This window comes from Callorhinus ursinus, unplaced genomic scaffold (assembly GCF_003265705.2).
Source record: "Callorhinus ursinus isolate GAN/ISIS: 27379988/994484 unplaced genomic scaffold, GSC_fseal_2.0 scaffold10, whole genome shotgun sequence".
Lineage (NCBI taxonomy): Eukaryota > Metazoa > Chordata > Mammalia > Carnivora > Otariidae > Callorhinus > Callorhinus ursinus.
The window spans coordinates 38,708,179-38,730,890 of NW_027397072.1; positions in this window are offsets into that span (position 1 = coordinate 38,708,179).

Sequence of the window (22,712 nt, forward strand, 5' to 3'; positions counted from 1 at the left end):
GGGCACATGTTGGGATGAGCACTGGGTGTTATACGCAAGTAATCAACACTACAACAAAAACTTATGATGTACTATATGCTGGCTAACTGAACACAATAAAAAATCAATCAATCAATCAATAAGCAAAAGACACCAAACACAAAAGATATATTCTAGGGGTGTCTGGGTGGCTCAAGTCAGTTAAGCATCTGCCTTCGGCTCAGGTCATGATCCCAGGGTCCTGGGATGGAGTCCTGCATCAGGCTCCCTGCTCAGCGGGAGCCTGCTTCTCCCTCTGCCTGCCGCTCCCCATGCTTGTGCTCTTTCTCTCTCTCAATCTATCAAATTAAATCTTAAAAAAAAAAGATATTTTTTTTAATTTCAGGTTTTTTTTTATTATGTTATGTTAGTCACCATACAGTACATCATTAGTTTTTGATGTAGTGTTCCATGATTCGTTATTGGCATATAACACCCAGTGCTCCATGCAGTACGTGCCCTCCTTCATACCCATCACCGGGCTAACCCATCCCCCCCTCCCCTCTAAAACCCTGTTTGTTTCTCAGAGTCCATAGTCTCTGGGACTATGGTTCATCTCCCGCTCCGATTCCGCCCCCCCATTTTCCCCTTCCTTCTCCTAATGTCCTCCACGCTGTTCCTTATGTTCCACAAATAAGTGAAACCATATGATAATTGACTTTCTCTGCTGGAGTTATTTCACTTAGCATAATCTCCTCCAGTCCCACCCATGTTGATGTAAAAGTTGGGTATTCATCCTTTCTGATGGCTGAGTGATAGTCCATTGTATCACAGACCACATCTGCTTTATCCATTCATCTGTTGAAGGGCATCTCGGCTCTTTCCACAGTTTGGCTATTGCGGACATTGCTGCTATGAACATTGAGGTACATGTGGCCCTTCTTTCACTACATCTGTGTCTTTGGGGTAAATACCCAGGAGTGCAATTGCTGGGTCATAGGGTACCTCTATTTTTAACTTTTTGAGGGACCTCCATACTGTTTTCCAGAGTGGCTGTACCAACTTGCATTCCCCAACAGTGTAAGAGTGTTCCCCTTTCTCCACAACTTCTCCAACATTTGTTGTTTTTTGACTTGTCAATTCTTGCCATTCTAACTGGTGTAAGGTGGTATCTCAATGTGGTTTTGATTTGAATTTCCCTGATGGCTAATGATGATGAACATTTTTTGTGTCTGTTAGCCATTTGTATGTCTTAAAAAGATATATTCTATATATTTTTTCATTTATATAAAGTTCAAAACCAGTTAAAAATACAATTAGAAATTGGGATGGAGATTACTTTTGAGTGTGGGGTGAGGTAGTGCCTAGCAGGAGACTGGATTGGAAGGGGCTTCTGGAGTTTTGGTAAGTAAGTACCAAAGTGTGCCACTTTGCGGAAATTTGTCAAGCTGTACAATTATAAGCCGTGCTCTGTTCTATGTGTGTATATGTGTGTGTGTGTGTGTGTGTGTATGTATATATATATATACATACGTGTGTGTATATATATATATTACTTCAAAATAAGTTCACATCAAGAAATATCTTACACTCAATTTACAGAGAAGAGAGGCTAAAGGCAGGCTCCCACAGCTGGTCAGTGGTGGGGCCTGGGATCAAATCCCCACCTGCCCAACTCTGCTCTCTGGAAACCTATACAATTCTGCCTTCCAGTGCTCATGGCGCTGCACAGAACAAAGGGCCAAACACACCATCTTCCTGAGGTCTCTTCTCTTTTCATTTTCCCAGAAGGTGCCATTCAGCCAGGGAACCTGTGCTGGGGGGTAGGAGGAGGAGGGTTGTTATAAAAGTGAACAAGGTGGGACCTAATGTTTTAGTAAACTAAATGGGTGGTCAGAGTGGCCACTGGAGGACCTGAAGCTGAATCTCAGAGACAGAAGCCAGGGGCTCTGTGCTCTTTAGCACTACGGTTCAAATCAGCCGTCACCATGAGTCTGGCCAGATGCAGTGGACAAATTATTATACTCTTTTCCCACAGCATTGTTCATCTATAATTGCCTGGGAAAACATGCTCACAAGTCATAACAGAAAGTTTCTTGACTTTTGTGCCTCAGTTTTCTCATCTGAAGGTCTTAGTTGTAAGACTGTTGTAAAAATTAAATGAAATAATTCAAAGGAAGTGCTAAACACCCAGCCTGGTGTATACCAAGGGAGGTGCAAGCATTAGTCACCATCATAAGAGTAGCTCCATTTGGCTACCATTTGATTTCTTTCAAGGGGCTCCTTCAACTTATTCCCCAGTCATAATTCTTTTAACCCCAAAGACTTCCCTTTCCCCAACTGGAGTGCTTTAATACCTTTGTTGAAAATCAACCGACCACAAAGTTGGGTCTATTTCTAAGATCTCGATTCCATTCCATGATTTACTGTCCATCCATCCTTATACCAGTAGACACTGCCTTGATTACAGAAGCTTTAGGAGCTCCCTTTTTGGATGTGCTAAGTCTGAGATGCATATCAGACAACCAAGCAGAGATGATAGGTAGACAACTGGATATAAGACCCTGTAATGTGGAAGAGAGAGGTCAGTACTAGAGACATAAGTGTAGTGTCATCACCACACAGATGATGTTAAAAGTCTCTCACAGACTGTGAGACAATACCTAGCAAGCAAGCAGGGATAGAGAAATTCAAGCACTGAGCTGGGAGGCACTCCAACATCAAGAACTTGGTGAGATGAGGAAGAACCAGAAAAGAAGACTGAAAAGGACTGGCCAGAGAAGGAGGAAAATCAGCAGAGTGGTGTTGTCCTGGAATCCAAGAGAGGAAATGTTACAAGGAGGAGAAATTGATCAGTTGTCAACTGTGTCAACTGGAACAAAAATGGACCTCTGGATTTAGAGATATGGGGGTTGCTAGTGAACTTGATAAAAGCAGCGTCTATAGAACGGGAGAGGCAAAATTCCGATCAGGAGGGGTTCAAGAGAAAATGGGAGGAAAGAAATTGGAGAGAGTGTGCATGGCTAATTCTTTGGAGGGAAGAACTGGGAAAAGGCAGCATCTGGAAGGAGAAGAGAAATGACAGCCTTTCTGAATGCTAATGTGAATAATCCAGTACAGAGGAAAATATGGTGCTACAGGAGAGACAAGAGAAAAATGCTGGAGTGATGTCCTTGTGTAGGTGAGACAGGGTGGGTGGAGCACAGGGGAGGTGCACCCCTTGCTGGGAACATGGATGGTTCACCCAGGGACAGAGGAGAAGGGAGTGCCCATGCGCACTAACACAGAGAGGTCCTCAAACATGCTGGGAAGTGTTCATGACTTCTCCAATAAATGTGTAGAATTTAGATCATGGAGGTTTAGCAATTCAGGAAGACTTTGTAGACTGCAGTACACAAGTAAAGTCTCTGGGCAGGGGAAGCTAAGAGAAGAAGGAGAAGAGTGAAGTTCACAAGGGAGTCAGTCCCCTTACCATCTGCCACTTCCGCTCCCCTAGGCTCCACATGCCAACTCATTCCCCAAATTCGTAGAGACCATTGGCATGGGAAAGACCCCCATAGAAACCTCCTGTCTCTCCCCTTAGCTCTTCTCAGCCTTTTTACCCCTCCATTTACCTACCAATCTCTTCTCAGGATTTGAACAGCTCTTACTATCCCTACTGTGTGGTTACTTATCTCTTAAGAGAAGATTCTACCTCCTAACTTTGGAACCTTCTGTATCCCTGAAGTCAGCAAGATTCACTGCATAGAGGAAGAAAAGGGATGATGGTGAGGACAGGGGCAATGGAGCAGGGGAAGCAGAGGAGAGGAGGGTACTGCCATTTGCTAGTACCATCACCTGTATGACGACCTTGATTCTCACCCCACACACTGAAGTATTTATTAACCTTGCCACATAGATGAGGAAACAGGCTAAGAAAGGTTATGCAGTGTGCTTAAAATTACAGAGCTCGTAAGAGGTAGAACTGTAACTTCAACCAGGGCTATCAAGCCCAAGCCACCAAGTCTTTCTCATAGTTTACACATGGCAGGTTCTGTGTAGCCAATAATATTGGTTTGTCATAGTAATAGTTAAGCCTCAATCAACTCTAAAACTAACAAAAAGATTGGACTGGATGGTGAATGAAGGTCTTCCCTCTCTGTGAGTCTTTCTCAAGAAAATCTACAAGCTTTTATTTCACTATGGGCTCAAAGAACAAATAAGGAACAGCCTCCAACCTATGACACCATAATAAAATGAGGATGGTCAAGACAGGAAACAGTAACTACATAGAGAAGACCTTCTGGAATACTCCTTTTGGCTCAACACATGCCAGTTTGTATCCGGTTTTTACTCTATAATAATAGCAATGCACATAATGTCTCTACGCTGACAGAGATCATGTCACTGAATCCTCCAACAACCCTGCAGGTAGTCTGTATTATAAGGAAACTAAGACTAAGTGTAAATACTGTGTCCAAGGTCACACAATCAGTATATACCAAAAATCAGGCCTCAAACTCAAGCAGCCTGATCAAGAACCCTGTACAACACAGTGTGGTCCCTTCAAAACTGCCGTTCTCAGGGGCATAGAGTCTCCAAGTGAGGAAAGAACTTGGAAGTCCAGTCAGGAGACTGAAGAGCAGAGACTGGTTGGCGTGGCCTGGTCACCTGGAGACAGACTGAGATTCAGGGCCAGAGTTCTTCCCATCTGTTATCAGTTGCAACAACGAGCTAATTATGGACATTTCAGGAGAGAAATCCATGACGCTCAGCAAAAATGGAGCATCCGCTAAGCCTAAGACAACTAGGAGTACTGGTCTAGTTTGGAAAAATAACTCATTAACCAAAGGTCCCTCTTAGTACCCCAACATCTTCCACCATCACAGTGCTCAGGCCCCAGCCATGCCCTGCCCATCCCCACCCCAGGTGGGTTAGTATCGAGTTTCACGGTGACCGGCCTAAGATTAAAAAAGTAATGCCACCTTTTGAGGGAGAGTCCCAGGGACCAAGATAGCAACTGTCATGGCAACGGTCACACTGCTTTGGTCAAGGAGAAGACCTGTTGGGGAAGTGAAAATAGAACCTTGAGCACATCTGTTGGTTTCACTCCCATCCTCCTCCAACAGGCTGGGTGGTGCCCACCACACCCTTCCAGTAGTTCCTACGGCCCCCTGCACCCAGGTCCTCACAGCACCTGGCCAAGCCTGTGTCCAGCACTGGGCTGGAAGTAACAATGACCCTAACTGTGCTTGATACCTTTCCACCTAAACTCACTGCCCCATCTCCAGTCCTAGGGTTCTCCCCCTGGAAAACCTCAGCCCAGAATAGGCAGCTCCCTCTCAGAGGTCTGATATGGTGACAGGACCCATACAAGTTGCATGTAAGAAAGACATTGTGAGCAAACAGGTTCTTTATGAGGCCCACAAAGGTCCTGGAAGTATTTGAGGGCAGCAAGAAACAATTCATGTTGAATAGTTTGGGCATCTCAGAGATTAGGGGGCTGGGAAAAATAGGGATGAGTCATAGCAACATTTCAGAACACATGTTAGTAAACTTCCTGGCACCCATGACAGAAGCATTCTCTTCTACCATATCCCCCTTCCACCCATGCACGTACCCATCCACACGTCTATTTACCCATCCACTGGGCCTTACCCAAGTGACAGTGTTAGTTGTTTGCCCTTCTACACCATGCAACCCTAACTACTACAAACAAAACTTGTTCATCTGATTAGATATATGGATGCCCACCTTCATTCATTCACAGACACTGATTAGCATCTTCATGTACCTGGCTCTGTACTATGTTCTGCAGACAATACAGTGAACAAGAGAGAGCCCTCAGCATCAAGGAGCTCCCAGCCTAATGTGGAAACAAGTTAGCAGAAATTGCAACACAGAGCAATGGATGGACTGTGGGGTGTCTCGGAGCTCTATGGAACCACACAGCAAGCACACATAACACATGCTGGAGGTCAGGGAAGGTACATACCTTCACCCCGTGCCCAAACATTAGCCAACCTGGGACTTTCTGACACCAAGGGTGTCCTCATAAATCACTCCAGTGAGCACTCCAGTGTTCCCACTCTCTACCCGGGAAGTCATAGCTTGCATTTATGAGCTCTGACATGGGGACTCATCACTTATAACTTATGTTGGAAGTAAGACCCTCTTGGTCTCTGGTTCTTTGTCTATAATAAAGTAATAGTAGTAAAACCTCTGTCTCAGCATCACTGTGAACATTAAATGAAACACTGTCCATAATCCACTTAGTACAAAGCATGCCACAGAGTATGTGCTCAGTCTGACCTCTTCTTATTCTCAATTATTAACAGATTCTTGGAGTACATGGCTGAGCTCAATGGATATTCTCCCTGCAGTCATTCCACAAGGAAGCCTTTTTCAATTTGGCCTGAAACCTTCATTTCCTCCAATTTTGCAATAATACATCACAATTCTGTTCCTCTTTACCTATTTGACATTTCAAGGCAAGGAAACTCTCTCAATCTGAAAATGGAGGAACTAAGGCACAAAGTGAAGGAACTATTTGTTGATACACTATCTCACCCACAGGCCTAAGGATAAGGTTAAGTTCAGTGTATTTCCCCTAAGCTTGCCTGACACCATAATGGAATGCTAAAGTTTTGCAGGATTAAGGTGGGAGGCGCATTTCCCAAAGACCAATATTCCATACTGAAAGAAAGGAAATGTGCTCCCCAGTCATCAGCATGTGATTTCAAGGAGTCCAACCATTCAGTAGTCTTCCCAGCTGGAAGGAGAGTGAGCTGAGTGTCTCATATCCTTGTGGAAAAGAAGGCTCTGGAATCTGAGACATCATAAACTCTTCTCAGACTACATGCCAACTGAGACCTGCCTTCCTACCCACTTGGTTCAAGAGCAGGTGGGTGACAGCTCATTTATTGAAATCCTCTACTCCCTGTAACTGGTTTGTTGCCCTTTACTGTGCAAAAAGACAAATATCAAAGAAAAAACTAAAGATAGAGGAGAATACAAAAATACATAGATAAATAACCTGGGAATCAGAATATATTCAACCCAGTCTCTTACAACTTCTGATCCCACAGGTATTCCTGGATTCTTTCATTCTGTAGACATCTGTGAGCACCTGGTCTGTGTGCTGGGGGCTGGAGGTGGATGGTGGAAGGTGCACAGGGAAGAGGAGAACACAGAAGTCCCTGTCCCCTGGCAGCAGCATGACCTACAAACACTCACCTTGAGAACTTCAAGATCCTCAATTCCCCCAACAGATGCTCAGATCTGTTCCCTGGGCCTGGATAATATGAGAAGAACCTCCTATCTACCCCCATTCAATTTTCACTGTGCTCTCCATGGACTTAAAACTTCACATATGGATTTCCAATATATATTTTCTTTCATTGTCCACCAAAGACAATAATCCAGACATGAGGAAATTCTGGATTGAGGATCACTGATCCAAACAAAGGGTGCCAACCCCCATACAGTCAAAAATCTACTCAAAAAAGCCTAACTTTTAACTCCTGGAAAACTGAACTACTAATAGCCTACGGTTGACCAGAAGACTTACTGATAACATAAACAGCTTATTAACACATATTTTGTATGCTACATGTATTATATGCTGTATTCTTATAATAAAGCTAATGAAAAGAAAATATTAAGAAAAGCATAAGCTAAAATACATTTACAGTACTGTACTGTATTCATCTCCAAAAATCTGCATATAGGTGGACCCACACAGTTCGAACCCATGTTGTTCAAAGGTCAACTGTAATCTGCTCTGGACTTCTACATTTTGGAGAGTTTTTTTAATTCTCTCTTCTCTTTTTTCAAGAAATAGAAAATAGTGTATGTGTGTGTGCGTGTGCACGCGGAACACTTTATTTAGCAAACCAATGTGTATGATTTAATTCCATAGTGTGTTTAATTAAAGTACACTTACAAAAGGATTAGAGGGAAAGAGATAATAAAGAGAGCTGGAAGAAAGACAAAAGATAATAGAGATGGAAGTAACGAGAAAGAGAGAAAAGACAGAAATAGAGAAATGGGGTAGGCTCTGTAGAGATCTAATCAGAGGTCTTGCCCGTTAGGGCTGTGGCCATGGGCTCCTGAGAACTGCTGTGTATTGAGAGATTGATCAGTTGGTCTGCTGTACTCACTATACAAGCCCCCATTGCTAGATGATATCATTCCAGGGAGTTCCCACTGAGTATACTAACTAGAGCAGCCACCTAGAGATGGAATGCCTTCCTCGGATTGCAACACTAGTGAAGAGAGCCTCATCAGCCATGGGGCTGGATGGGTCTGAGGCCTCCTGCCCTCAGGTTAGCTTGTCTTCTCCTTCCTACACTCTCCCTGCCCTTCTAAGACTGTAAATGCCTGAAGATACAGACAGTGTCTGCTAACCTGATGGTAAAAAAAGACAAACTTCTCGGAACAAGAGAAGCTAAACAGACATTTGTGGAAAATGACACAACCCAAACCTCATTGCCCTCGCCCCAACACACACCTACCCCCAGATATATTCTTCAGTCTATAGTGTCTCTCAGCCCTGCCACTGGTTCTCTCCACCCTCAACCTCAACTTGGTTTTTAATATGCATCACTGCCCAGAAATACAGTAACCCCTAATAATTATGTAAGAAAGAGGAACATACTTTTCTCAATTACTGTATTCTGTAGTAAGAGTTTATAAGTAAAATTTAATGAGTTCCTAAAGCTTATGTTTTCACCAAGCCTACCTGATATGACAGCTGCAAATAACCTTTTCACCCATGTTGTCCGATTCATGACATACTCCAAGATAATGAGTCACATGTTAAATGTAAGACCATCAAATTTATTAACTTCATAACTCTTGTTAGCTACTTATCTGAAGGTATGTCTGAAAATTAATGAAACTGGTTCTATTTCCAGCTGATCTAAAGAAATTCCACCTCCTCTAAAAGATCATCTGTGAATAATGAGGTAATCTGATGATTTCACCCAGAGTCTACTCTCTCTTGATGTCCCATGTTACTGAATTCACTATGTGCCATCTATCACTTATGTGTTTGATTTGCGTAAGCCCCAAGTATCTCTGTCTTTATTTCCTATCAAAAGTTAAGCTCCTAAGAGGCAGGGCCTTTTGTCCATTATAAAGAAACCCACAACATTTTACTTGGAAACTGTGCATCAAAACAACATTTGAGAATCATAATAGTAGCTGGAGGACCTACAGAAAGTCACTCTTTATTTCCATGCTTCAGTTCATGATTCATCTACTATTTACTGAGGACCTGAACTACAATTTTTACACCTTGATCTTTATCCAATTGCTTACTTGTTGCAGTGTTTAGCACAAAGCACCGTGCCGTGGTTATTCAAGCATTTGTTGATAAAGCAAATGAGCGAATGAATAATGAATTGTTGATGGTTGATATATGTCTATAGAACTATTATAGGGGTTGTTTTCCTGTGTGTCTGGTTGTTTTTGTTTGTTATTTGGATACACCAACTCACAGAGTGTGACATTACTACCCCAATTACAGAGGAAAAAACAGGACCAGAAAGACTGAGAAACTTGCCCAAGTGGAAAAGCCAACTCTTTGGTAACTGCCCTCTGATTTCAAACCCATTGTTCTTTTTGCTCCACACAACCATCTGCCTGGAACCACACCACTGGATCTGATGACCCAGGTCTTCCTGAAAGTCCTGCTGTACTTATAGTCCACTTCCCAACCATGGCTTTCAAGGATGGTCTTCTTATTCCTTTGCTGTCCTTGTACAGCATGCCTGCTCTATGCTGCCTTCAGTCCCAAAGAATGTTGCATGTAAGTATAGGATATTGCACCTTCTGGAGCCAGCCAGCTACAAATGAAGTTTCACTTCTTATGACCCCAGATAATCCAATCCAATTCCACCAACACCATTCCCCACCCAGCACCACAGCTCTTTACACTTCTGTCATGGCTGATCACAATGGGCACTTCCACTCAGAGTGGAAAGGGTAAGTCCACTTTTGGGTACAGTGCTTTGTCCAGAGGCAAGAAGCCATTGAGCCAACAGAAAAGAACTGCTTATTTGGACTGAATGACTCACAATGATTGCTCTTCCATAACAGTAAAGGATTATTCTGTGTTTCTGTCCAGACACATTTATAAAACAACCTTCTTTAGTTAAAAGAATAAATCTTTTAAAGAAATGTGTGTGTGTGAATTTATTTCCAACATTAACTCTAAAAAGAAATGTTGGATCTATAAAACTTCCAGAATGTATTTAAAATTTTGATAACTTCTTACTTTTGAGTAGGAATGTGTTACAGACATGAGAAAGACCCTAAAAGGATAGAATCACCAAGACGTTGTTTTGACAATGGTTCCAAGAGTTTGAGTCACCATGAGGAGATTTATATATCACAAGCCCTGTCCTCAAGAAGTCTGTAGAAAAAAACATAATCCTTGCCCCCCAAAATGGGTACAAATAAGGAAAAATTAGAATAGCACCACACTGGACACTGATGTTCTGAGAACAGCCAACTAAAAATATCAGAGTGGATGTAATTTGGTTTGGATTAATCAAGAAGTTTGGATAAAAGAGCTGAAGGTGAATCCATAGACTACCAGGACTAGAGGGAAGTGCCCAGAAAAATCAGACTATCCTCTCTATTTTAATAAATTAGGAGATTAAGGCTATGAGAGGTTGACTGACTTACTCAATGCTATTAGTAGTTGAAGTTGAGACAAACTAGAAGACAGATGTTGAGGCTCTCTGTCCAGTTGTCCTTCCTCCAGTCTACATTCTCAAACAAACATAGGCAAGGGGGCCTTGAGAAGTTGATAAACAAAGTGAGTGGAAAAGGGTCCCAGGCTTCCCTGTGGTGGCAAGGACACCCAAGCCATGTCACTTTGTTAACTTCTAATTCCGGGAGGTGGGGGAGGGAGACGTTGATCCTTAGATTCACTGACACAAACACCAACATGCTTTCTGGACCGGCTAGACTGGACTAGTTTGCACTGGTTGGCTTGCACAGGGTTGAGATGATGTAACTTCAGTCAAATTGAAAGCGGGAAGACCACTGAGGGTCAGAGCTGTGTTGTATCTCCTCAGATTTTTCCCCTTAACAAGAAGAACCCACTCACTCATGCTATGGAAGAGCCAGCCTAAGTATACATACTATCCACAGGGTAAGTCACTGCAGGAAATCAATGTGTTCCTGAAAAGTCAATACCTTTTTGAGGGACATTCATGTAGAATTCTTTTGAAAATGAAGGGTCCATCTGCCAAAGTAAAATGTAAATCCCCACCTGGATGATCCATTTGCCAAGTTGACTGTTGGTATACTCGTTTTTCTTGAAGGGACATGTGCCTCTAATAAGGCTGACTGATGCTTGGGGAAACTAGGCATTTTGTAGAGAAATAACAGGCCAAATCCCTGAAGCTCAAAATCAGAGATCCCAAGTCCTTTCCCTTCCTTTGGATTCAATATCTGGTTGTAGGAAATTTGAGAAGGAAGATCTACAGAAATGTAAATGGAAAAGGACTCCATAATCTACTGGATTTGTTGTACTTTTGACTCTTTAAAACAAATCAAGTCATTCAAGCCATATTCACAATGAGTATCACAGAGGAAGTCCTGCCCCAGAGAAGGATGGAAACTTCACCCAGGGACTGGTATAATATTCAATCCGCGTCATTATTCAGAATGAAATTATTCAAAATAGTTGGTCTGTGTCAACTGTTAAAAGTGAAAGCCTACTAAAAAGAATGTTTTTGAAATTCATCCATAAATCCATAATCCTAACACATCCATTATTTTGATTCCTCACATTATATTCTTGTCTAATATTTATGTATCTTAATACAAAGCTATTGAGTAATCCACGTTGTTATAACAATTTTGTGTTCAACTTCTCTCTCTCACTATTTCACAGCACTTCTCTTTTCTACTCAGATGTCATATTGATTACTTTGGGGTTGTTTTTTGTTGTTTTGTTTTTTTAATATGATAGTTTATTTCTCTCTCACGTAAAAGCCCAGAGATGAGTGGTCCAGGGCTGGGACAGCACTCCACAGTGACAGGAATCCAGGCTCTTTTTCTTACTGTTCAGCTATGAGTGATTTTCTCTCCTCAGGTCATCTCACAGGCCAAGATGGCTGTTCCAGTCTCCACCATCAACTCCATTTTCCAGCCACAGAGAAGAAACAAAGGGGAAGGAGAAATTATACACATGACTTCTGCTTATAACTAACAGGACAAAACTTAGTCAGCCACATCTAGCTGAAAAGGAGGCTGAGAAATACAGTTTTTATTCAGAGTGGCTATGCATCCATTAAAAATCAGAGGTCTTAAAAAGGATAGGAAGTGAACCCTGGGAGTGGAGGGCAACTTGCAATCTCTGCCACACCATTCTCCTGTCAACAGACATTTGGGTTATTTCCATAATTTTTAAAAGTAGGCTCTATTCCCAATGTGGGGCTTGAACTCAACAACTCTGAGATCAAGAGTCACATGCTCTGCCAACTGAGACAGCCAGGCATCCCTCCATATTTCTAGTATTTCATAATTTTGAACATTCTTATGAGTTTCTTATGGAATATGACTGAGTAGGATTGCTAAGTCATAAAGTATGTGTATTGTTCACTAGATATTGCCAAATCATTCTCTAACATGGTTCTTCTGATATACATTCTCACCAGAAGTACAGTTGACCCTTGACCAATACAGGTTTGAACTGTGCAGGTCCACATATATGTGAATTTTTTAATATAAATACAGTATAGTACTATAAATGTGTTTTCTCTTCCTCATGACTTTCTTTTTTTTTAATTCAAATTTTAGTTAACATACAGTGCAATACTGGTCATACTGATCATTTTGAATGATATGCATCATTCTCTCTTATTGTTGGTACATAATTTTACTTAGCCTTTTCCCCATTGTTGGACCCCATAACCCTTGGTCTCGACTCTTTCTTAGGATGGTCAGCTATGCTGGCACACCACTCTCCTTGAAAACTGGACTCACAGACCATCACTGTGAGAATGTGCCTGCACTGCTAGGGACACCTAGTCCCTTGGTACCTTGTCCCCAGGCAGCAGCAATTGGTCATGTCCTGACTCGAGCTGTTCTTTAATTGTTTCCTATGTATTTGTTTTGTCTCATTAAAACACTGCTAGCTCCTCGAGATCAGAGGGCCAATTTTTCAGCTTCAAGGCTAACCAATAGCTAGCCCTCATGAACAGAAAAAAAAAAAATGAACTTATATGATACTGGGTGAACAAACATTTTCTGAGTGCCTAGTATGTGTCAGACGCTTGCCAAGCAGTGCCGCATCCTTTGGTCAGCTAATTCTCACAACCCCATGAAGGGGGTATTATTCACACTTAAAAAAAAAAAAAAAAAAAGACTGAGACTCAAGGATTGGTTTGACCTTCAGAAAAAAAACAGAGGAGTTTTATAAATATCAATTTCTTAAAATCTAGTCTCTTAAGATTTCGAATTTTGAGAGGAATATTTAATTCTTAAGGAAGAACAGCTACCATGGAAATAACCTTCCCTGATGTTAAATTAAATCACCCACTGTTTCCTGTGATCCCAAACACATATATGGAAACTTATTCAAGCTGTTAAGTGGTATGTGGCACCTGCTTTAGAAAGGGTTGCTGATAGAAAGCAAAGGGATTGTCAAGATGGTGAGATGATGTATTTTAACCATCAAGAATCATTTTTAGGCCCAGCTACTCCGCTAGAATAATATTGTTGGGAGAACAAAACAAGACAGAAGTGGTGCATTCAAAGACCCGAGCCCTAATCAGAAACATGAATACAGAATATCAAAGCTAGGAAGGACACTAGTTGAGGTTACCAAGAACAAGTCCTATATTTTACAAGTGAAGAAACTAGAGGGGTCAACTGACAAATGAAAGGTCCCACAAAAGTCAGGAAGATGCCATGATGAGGGGACAGATCTTCATCCTGTCATTAATCTGAACAACAGGTGAAGAAGCAAGGGGGCTTCCATAGTGCCACGTCACATGGAACAAAGGCTTCTATTTTAAGAACCCACCCCTGCACCTGCTCTATCCAGATGGGCTTGGCAAAAGAAGAAATGAAAACAGGGTTTTCTCACTACGGGGCTGGCATGAGGGTCCACGTCACAGGTTGCTTCAGCCACAGTGGAGGATCCAAATGTTGCTGATGTGTACCCCATAGAGGTGGGGGCCTCTCCTAAGATTCCCAGTTCAATTACTACAGAGCTGTCCCCATACTACCGAGGGGAAAAATAAGGCAAAGTTGGTGATAGGGAATGTTTAATCCAGCCATAGGTTAGAGGCAGAAGAGTTAAAAGCCCACACTCCCTACTCAGCACGTCCAAAAAAAGAAAATCATTCAATCTGAAATCAATTGACAAGAAAAGCAGAAAAAAATTAATCATGGTTTCTTGAATATAATAAAACTACAAAGGAAAGATTATGGACTTCAGAGCTAAGCAGACATGACTTTGAATCCACCTGTGCCACTAATTTGGTTGACTGGCCTTGAGACTAACACTATCAAAACCTCAGTGTCTTCATCTGTAATTTTCAGATAACAGTGCACCTCTCTGGAGGTTATTGTAAGGACCGTGACAACATGAAAGCACTAGCTAAGTGCCTAAGTAAAGGTAACTACTCTTGTTATTTTTATCAACCTATATGCAAGCATTGCTTTAACTAATTTTTCAAAACCCTTCATTGCCAGTTCTTCATTTCAGAACATGAGCAATCATTCCTGTCCTTGGGGCCCCACTGATGATACACAGGCCACTCTCTAGTACCCCCCTCTTCCCAAGAACCTGCCATTCAAGTGCAAAGGATTCTGTGAGTTTTAGTTTAAATCATGTCATCAGACCACCTTGCTCTATCACTACCTGATGATTTAAAATCTGTTGTGTGCAGTTATCAAAATCCACAAACCGTATTTCTTTAGCAAAAGATAAAATAAAAGTACCCACGGCTAGGGAATAGCTAAAATTTGTTAAGCGACCTCAGAAAATTCCCTGTTAACTGTCCCACTTAGGGAATGGGTTATTCTAATTAAAATAAATTGAACAGACTTTACAAGATTATGGCTAGAGTAGAATAAAACCAGTAGATCTGGTTTCCTTTCTTTAGCAACTTTCTGTCTTTAATAATTCAGAAGTCACTTCAGAAACTCACAACAAGTTACTAAGGTATGATAAAGGGGCAAACTGTTGGCAAATTAAGAATCTATTTCATAAAATATCAACTAAATTTCATTTTATATATTCCTACTTCTGTATCTACAAGAGCTTTATAAACTACAAAGGACTTTACAATTATAGGGGGCTCTGTAGTTATTACTTGCCTCTGATTTCTGACCTAGAGCATTTTTCCTTTTGTCTGCTCCCCTTTTGTAGAAGAGCAAGCATCTGATGCTTGCTATGCAGTCTTTAAAAGCAGTGGACTGGAGTCCCTCCTAGGTCATCACCTTGCTAACAATCTTGAGCATGTCACCAGGCCTCAGTCTCCCAGTCTGTAAGATGAGGGGGTTGCACTGAGAGACAGAGAAGCTCCCTTCCAGATCTAAAATGCTATGATTTCCACATGACAATATGAAGAATTTTTAAGATTCTTTCTTGGAATCTTATTTGGTATCCACAATGTGGAAATAGCCACTTTAATATGAAAAGAGGCCTGGCAAAATTCATTTGAGAACACTGTTAAAGTCTCACCAAATGAAAAGGCATATGAAGAGGTACTGCCCTAAGTAAGATGACTGGCCAAAGAGAAATTAAGATCACACTCTGCCAGAGACTGGGACCACAGTGCAGATTAACCTATGACTCCCCTGACATGTGCACCTTGTGCCAGGCCTCCCCAGACCTGTAGGAGCTTACCACCTAAAACATGTGCTCACCCACACAGATGTTGAGAATACACCAACAGAATCCAAGAGCAAGATTAGAAGATTATCCAGATTATATAAACAATATAGTCAGAAGAAAGCATAAATTAAATCTAGAAATCCCTAAGTATCCTGGTTTGAGTGTCAACACTGGACAAAATCGCCAAGGCAACTGATCTAGTCTTCCCTTCATCCATGCTGTGGATGCTGAGAGATGTCTAACCTCAAATGGCATGTTTTAAAATAGTCAAGTGGCTTGGGGCACCTGGGTGGCTCAGTTAGTTGGATGTCTGACTTCGGCTCAGGTCATGATCTCAGAGTCCTGGGATCAAGCCCCCGCATCGGGCTTCCTGCTCAGCGGGGAGCCTGCTTCTCCCTCTCCTTCTGCCTCTCCCCCTGCTCACTTGCTTTCTCTCTCTCTCAAATAAATAATATAAATAAATTAATTTAGCTAAAGAGTCCAGTGGCCCAAAATGGAAATAAAACCTACTAAAATGACACTGGATTTGAAAGCAGATTTATCCTTGGTTCTGGTTCTGCTCCTATGTGATGCTGACTGAGTCACTTCTCCCATCTAAAATAAAATGGAGGATTAAAAACACCTGTTTATGCTCTATACCATGTTGAGTAGTGGTCACACAAACAATGTTCAAGGAAACTCTTGGGAAGCTTATGATATGCAACCTTCAGAACAACTCCCAGGGCTACAGGCAGAATTTTGTTTCATGAAAAGCAAATAGTGTGCGCACCTTTTTGCCCTCATCAGCAATGTGAAATGAAACTGTTTTTTCTACATGCAATGGCCTCACAGGCCCACTCTCCTTGCTGACTCCATGTTGGGTAATGAGACTGGTGTGAACAATTTCCCTCAACTCCCTTGTTCTAGACAGACACCTGCAATCACAGTCAGAAACAGAAAGTCAAAGTTTCCACTTAACTCCACAGGGTTTGTGACAAAAACTTAGCAGAATGGGGTTATCAAAAAGGAGCTAAGGCTTGATTTGAGGCCTGGAGCAAAGTGGGTTGTTTCTGTATTTCTCAGTGAGGTACTACTGTAGAATTCTGTATGTGAAGCTTACTCACTCACAGTAAACATACACGTATGTATGTATGTATGTATGTATGTATGTATGTATGTCCTCCCTTACCTTGAAACACTCTTTTCTGCTGGCTGGAGGGGAGGTATACAAAGGTGTGGAAATAGACTGTAAAACAATCCTCCCATAGTTGAAAAAGAACACTTGTGAAACCCTCCATTAGCAATGTAAATTGGTATAACCTTTTGAAGAGGAATTTAGTAACACATAGCAAAAGCCACAGAAATTCCACTTCCTTTAACTCAATCATTTTAAGTCTAAAAACCAAACATTAGAAAAATCCTACATGCCCAACAATAGGAGAAATGGCCAAGGAAATCATGGAAAGCAAACTCAATGGACTAACTCACACTCATGTGAAAGTAGGCTTCTCAAAGTCTGTGTGGCAACACGGAAAACTCAATGAGGCATTTGTGAAGCAAGGTGTGGAATTCCACACACCTTACAATTAGCTCTATGTAAAAAACTATGTGCTTATGAACAAAGATGAGGGGAAAAAAAAACACCAACAAAAATGCTAAGATGACTGTATCAAAGTGCAAGATCTGAATTCTCTTCCTTGGAAATTTTTGTTAGAATATCATTTTTCCCTGAAACAAGATGAAACCAGAGAGGGAAACAAACCATAAGAGACTCTTAATCTCAGGAAACAAACTGAGGGTTGCTGGAGTGGGGGTGGGGTGGGAGGGATGGGGTGACTGGGTGATAGACACTGGGGAGGGTATGTGCTATGGTGAGCGCTGTGAATTGTGTAAGACTGATGAATCACAGACCTGTACCCCTGAAACAAATAATACGTTATATGTTAATAATGAAAAAAAATAAAAAAGAAAATTTGAAAAAAGAAAAGAAATAGTACTTCCAACATTTTTTTGTATTAAGGTTATAGAATAAAAAAAAATAGAGTATCATTTTTCCCATATATTCAGGAACAGGAAAAGGTGGGGAACCACTTGCCAACAACTTGCTGCATGGTGGAAGTCAGAATTAAACCGTTGTCTTATTTTCTGATTCAGATTAAACCAATCCCTCCCAAGGACCGGCTCTGTGCCAGGCCCTGGTCAGACCATCCCGCGCCGTGCAGACCCTTCTGCGGCACCCAAAGCAAAGCGCTGTTACTTAACCAGACGAACACAGAAACTAACCACTTCCCAACAGTGTGAACTGATCTCAAAGGTAAAATTTTACCAGTTATAGCAAAGACTCCTCAGAATCTTAAATTATCTTTTATTGCCAAGTGACATGTGAACCACTGAAATACATTTGTTTTGCTGTTCTGGACTAAGGACCAGCTGTCTAAAATAAATTCACAAGGGCATGTTTGGGGACAGATACATGCTTTAGTTAATCAAGGTGCTTCTCTCCAATTGCTCACATCCATTTGTCCAGTTCCACTCTTGAAAGTATTTAAAATGGCAAGAATTACAGTAATGAAAACACTAACATGGATCGAAATATTTTCCTGCCTTGATTACTGAAAGTTTTTCCATTTTATTTTTGGAACAGTAATACATGCACTTGGTAAAACCTTTGAATAATAACAAGGAATAATCATGGGAAGTAATTCTCTCTCTACCACTCTGTAACTCCTAGATTAAGAAATTCTTAATAAAGGATTTTAGCTCTAAAGTAGGTTTTTTAATAAAAAATGGACTGAACCCAAAAGCCGGTATGTTAGAAAAGATAGAACAAGCTAGACACGGAGGTACAAGTTGTACAAACTCTCCTTGTAGAGAAAAAGAACTCTTGAGTTACTTCTAAAACCAAAATTTTGAGAATTCATTTAAAATTATCCTTACTATAAAAAATAAATAAAATTATCCTTACTATAAAATTCAGACTATGAAAGTATTGATCATTTTAATTATAGAAAATTATACAGAAAAATAAGCTCTAGAATCCAGTCTTTTACTTGGATAAATATTTTGGATCATTTACTCTCTGCCATTATTTATACTCTGATATACACTCAGAATTAGACATGATCCAATGGGGTTCCCACAGAAAGGAAAACACAAAAAAATATATTTTGCCCCATGAAATGAATTTATAATTACTGAGTACCTGCCACATGGGTACAATTAAACCCAAAATCTATAAGTTTACTCAGAAAATATACATATAAAACAGAAACACAGAAAATAATCATAAATATAAAGCTCTCTACACTCACATCTTATAAAATAGCGATCTATTTTAGAAACAAGAATGCACTGTGGTGACTTTTACTGTATGTGAGTTGTAGCTCGATAAAATATAAGAAGGCATTAAATAAAACCCAAGAAAACCACGCTTAATAGAAAGGAGCTGATCTGAGGCATCAACCCAGAGAACACAACTCTTGGCTCTGCAAAGTACCCTGAGAATTTCCAGGATCAACACTTGCAAACATTATCAGCCTGAGTTGATGCTTATTCAGAGACTCGATTTCTCATGCCTGAAATAATCTATGTCGATGAAAACATGCTCATTTCTCACACTGAAATTTACATCCATCACCTTGTCCTGCCCTTCGTATGGGCGCTTTTCCTAGCACTCTCTTTATTTACACTTACGATCTTTTCCTTTAAGAGGTTTTATCTCATTTCCCCAAACAGAAAAGCATAAAGGTATAAAGCATTCTGTACTTATTTGGGGGGGGGGGGTGTCACATAAATAAAAGCATGCGCTCTCAGGGAGGGAGGGAAAGGACAAACTATCCAGAATTACATGGAATTATTCCTCCACCTCACCGGACCTCTCTTGGGTTTTCTAACAATACACCAGACACACACACACACACACACACACACACACACACTGCACACAACCCAGAACCCATGGCGGTCCTGGAGGGGACTGCAGGACCCAGCTCTTACCGTAGAGTTTCTGCACCAGCAGCAGGTTGAAAGCACTCACTGTGGGGGCCCTAGTGGCAGAGACCAGGGCGGCTGCTCATGGGGCTAACAGGCACCTTCAATATCAGAGCCCCGGGACATTTTGGCAATGTCCACAACAGACTCATTCTCCCCTGGGAAAGCGTCCCCATTCTCTCGAATTATCTCCCGTGACCCTTGAAGGCCTATGTATAGATGTCCAGCAAAAACTATGGGTCTTAAAAAGATCCTGGGGGAACTTCAGGCAGGCAGGAATTCCAGCCCAGCTCAGCCTGCACCTTCGGGGGAGTGGGGGGGGGGGGGGGCTTTGTGTACCCAGGACAGCAGACAAAGAGAAGAGAGCAGAAGTACCCAACAGTGGTGATACACATCTTAACTGCCAAGAATTGTCCTGAATAATGCAGCTCTCACGACTCCTGGCTCTTTGCTGGTTAAGTGACCCAGACTGATCTCTCAGAGCTGGTCATGTTAGGTTAGAGAGCTTGCTTGTAAAATGTGGAGTCTTGCACTCATCAATTTGAAGTACTTATTTAGGAAAAAGCCAAGATGGTTGCACAGAGCATTTATTTTTATACGACACTTAGGGCTGAGAGCTCTACCCAGTGACCACTGGTTCCTCCGTGCAAGCATAACCAGCACAGTGAGGCTCAAGGTTCAATGGGCACACATGCCAAACACTCCAAAGGGACAAGGAAGGCTCCACGAGTTCCGGTGGTGGTTGGCTTTCTCAGGAGTCCTCCCGATAGCCTATAATGGGAAGAAGGGGCAGCTCTGAGACAGACTGGCAGAGGCAAACCTCTGGGGCCCCTGGCTAGCCAACAGGGCAATGTCCCCCTTAAGGTCCTGCTCTACAAAGGCCGTGGAAATCCCAGTTTGTCAGTCTCAGCCAGGGAGACCTTGTTGTGCCGGGCTGGAGCGCCCCCTGCTGGCCCCTGCCAAGCGCAAACACCCAGCCCTTGGAAGGCCCCTGACAAAAGTCTGGAGCTTAATGAGAGAGACCCAGTGTCTACAATACAATTCTGTTGTTTGTATCACATCCATACTTACATACTTTTTATTTTCATAAAAACGTTATTTGGCATCTCCCTCACACACTTGCCATTTTTTTTATTTTAGTAGTATTGTTTGGGTTCTTCAGAATATACAGAACATAGGAAAACAAATCCTATATAATCCCATCAGCAAAAATAACTACTTTTAACAACATTTAATATGCACAATCTGTATCTAGTTGAGACCATGCTGTGTGGCAGAGTCATTGCCTATCTACCCTCCCGATCCATTTCCTGCCCTTGGCTCCGTTGCCACCTAGCTTCTGGCTAGGTATGGCTAATGGGAGGCACGGGTGAAAGACCAGAAAGTGAGAAGAAGGGATAAGCCAAGATATTTGTCTGTCTCTCTGCTTTGAGGAAGAACTTTCCTCCACCAACTGCCCAACTTCCAGCAACACCACCTTCTGCAGCCCTGGGAATGAAGTGGTTTCCCGCTGTTGCTCATTTCGGGTTGCTTCCACATAATGATTGGCTTCTCTGCCTTTCCATCACCTGTGAACCATTTCCTATAATAAGTTCCCTTTGTTCAAAATACCTAGAGTGGTTGACTTTCTCGATTAGATCCTGACTGTTATATGTCACATCAATAATTTTGGGTTAATTTATCGCTTGATATTATTCTATAAAAATTCTCCTATATCTTCAGTTCTTTACAAACCGTTCCTAATGGCCGCATAGTATGGATTACATCACACCGTAATGGGCTTGCATCATTTGAGTTTCCAATGTCTGCTAAAATGTAACATTGGTATGGAAATCCTTATGCATACATTTATATCTACATTTCTAAGTGTTTGTTTCGACTAGATTCTTGGACAGGATTTAAAAGGAATGATTCATTTAAAGATTCTTGATAAATACTGCCCAAAAAATCCCCAGGAAGAAAAGTTAGACCAGTTTACAATCCAGCCAGAGGTCTAAGAGAGTTTATCTCACTGTGCCCTCCGCAACTCTGAACACATTAATTTATTTGATAATTTGATGGCAAAAAAAAAAAAGGCATTTTGTTGTTACTGTTTTAATTTAGATGTGTTTTGTTTTTATTGTTAATGAGGGAGAATATTTTTCAGGTGTTTATTGTGTGCATTCCCTCTTGTAAATTATCTATTTTACCACATAGTTCTTAGTCATTCTCTTATTGACTGGGGCATGAGTCAGTGTTCTTAGATGGAAACAATGGGAGTTGGCTCTGACTCAATTAAGCAGAAATGGGGTTTATTGAAAGCATATCACGTGGCTCCAAAATGGATGGGAAGGCTGGAAAATTAGGTTCAAAAAATAGAAGCAAGAGAACCTGGTAAGCTGTAAATACGACTAAGAACTTATCCTATGCAGAGACAGGGGAACCCTCCTACACTGTTGGTGGGAATGCAAGCTGGTGCAGCCACTCTGGAAAAAGTATGGAGGTTCCCCAAAAAGTTGAAAATAGAGCTACCATACGATCCAGCAATTGCACTACTGGGTATTTACCCCAAAGATACAAATGTAGGGATCCGAAGGGGTACGTGCACCCCGATGTTTATAGCAGCAATGTCCACAATAGCCAAACTTTGGAAGAGCCAAGATGTCCATCGACAGATGAATGGATAAATAAGATGTGGTATATTTATTAAAATGGAATATTAGGCAGCCATCAAAAGGAATGAAATCTCATCAAAAACTAATGATGTAATGTATGGTGATTAACATAACATAATAAAAAAAGGAATGAAATCTTGCCATTTGCAACAACGTGGATGGAACTGGAGGGTATTATACTGAGCGAAATAAGTCAGAGAAAGACATGTATCATATGATCTCACTGATACGAGGAATTCTTAATCTCAGGAAACAAACTGAGGGTTGCTGGAGTGGTGGGG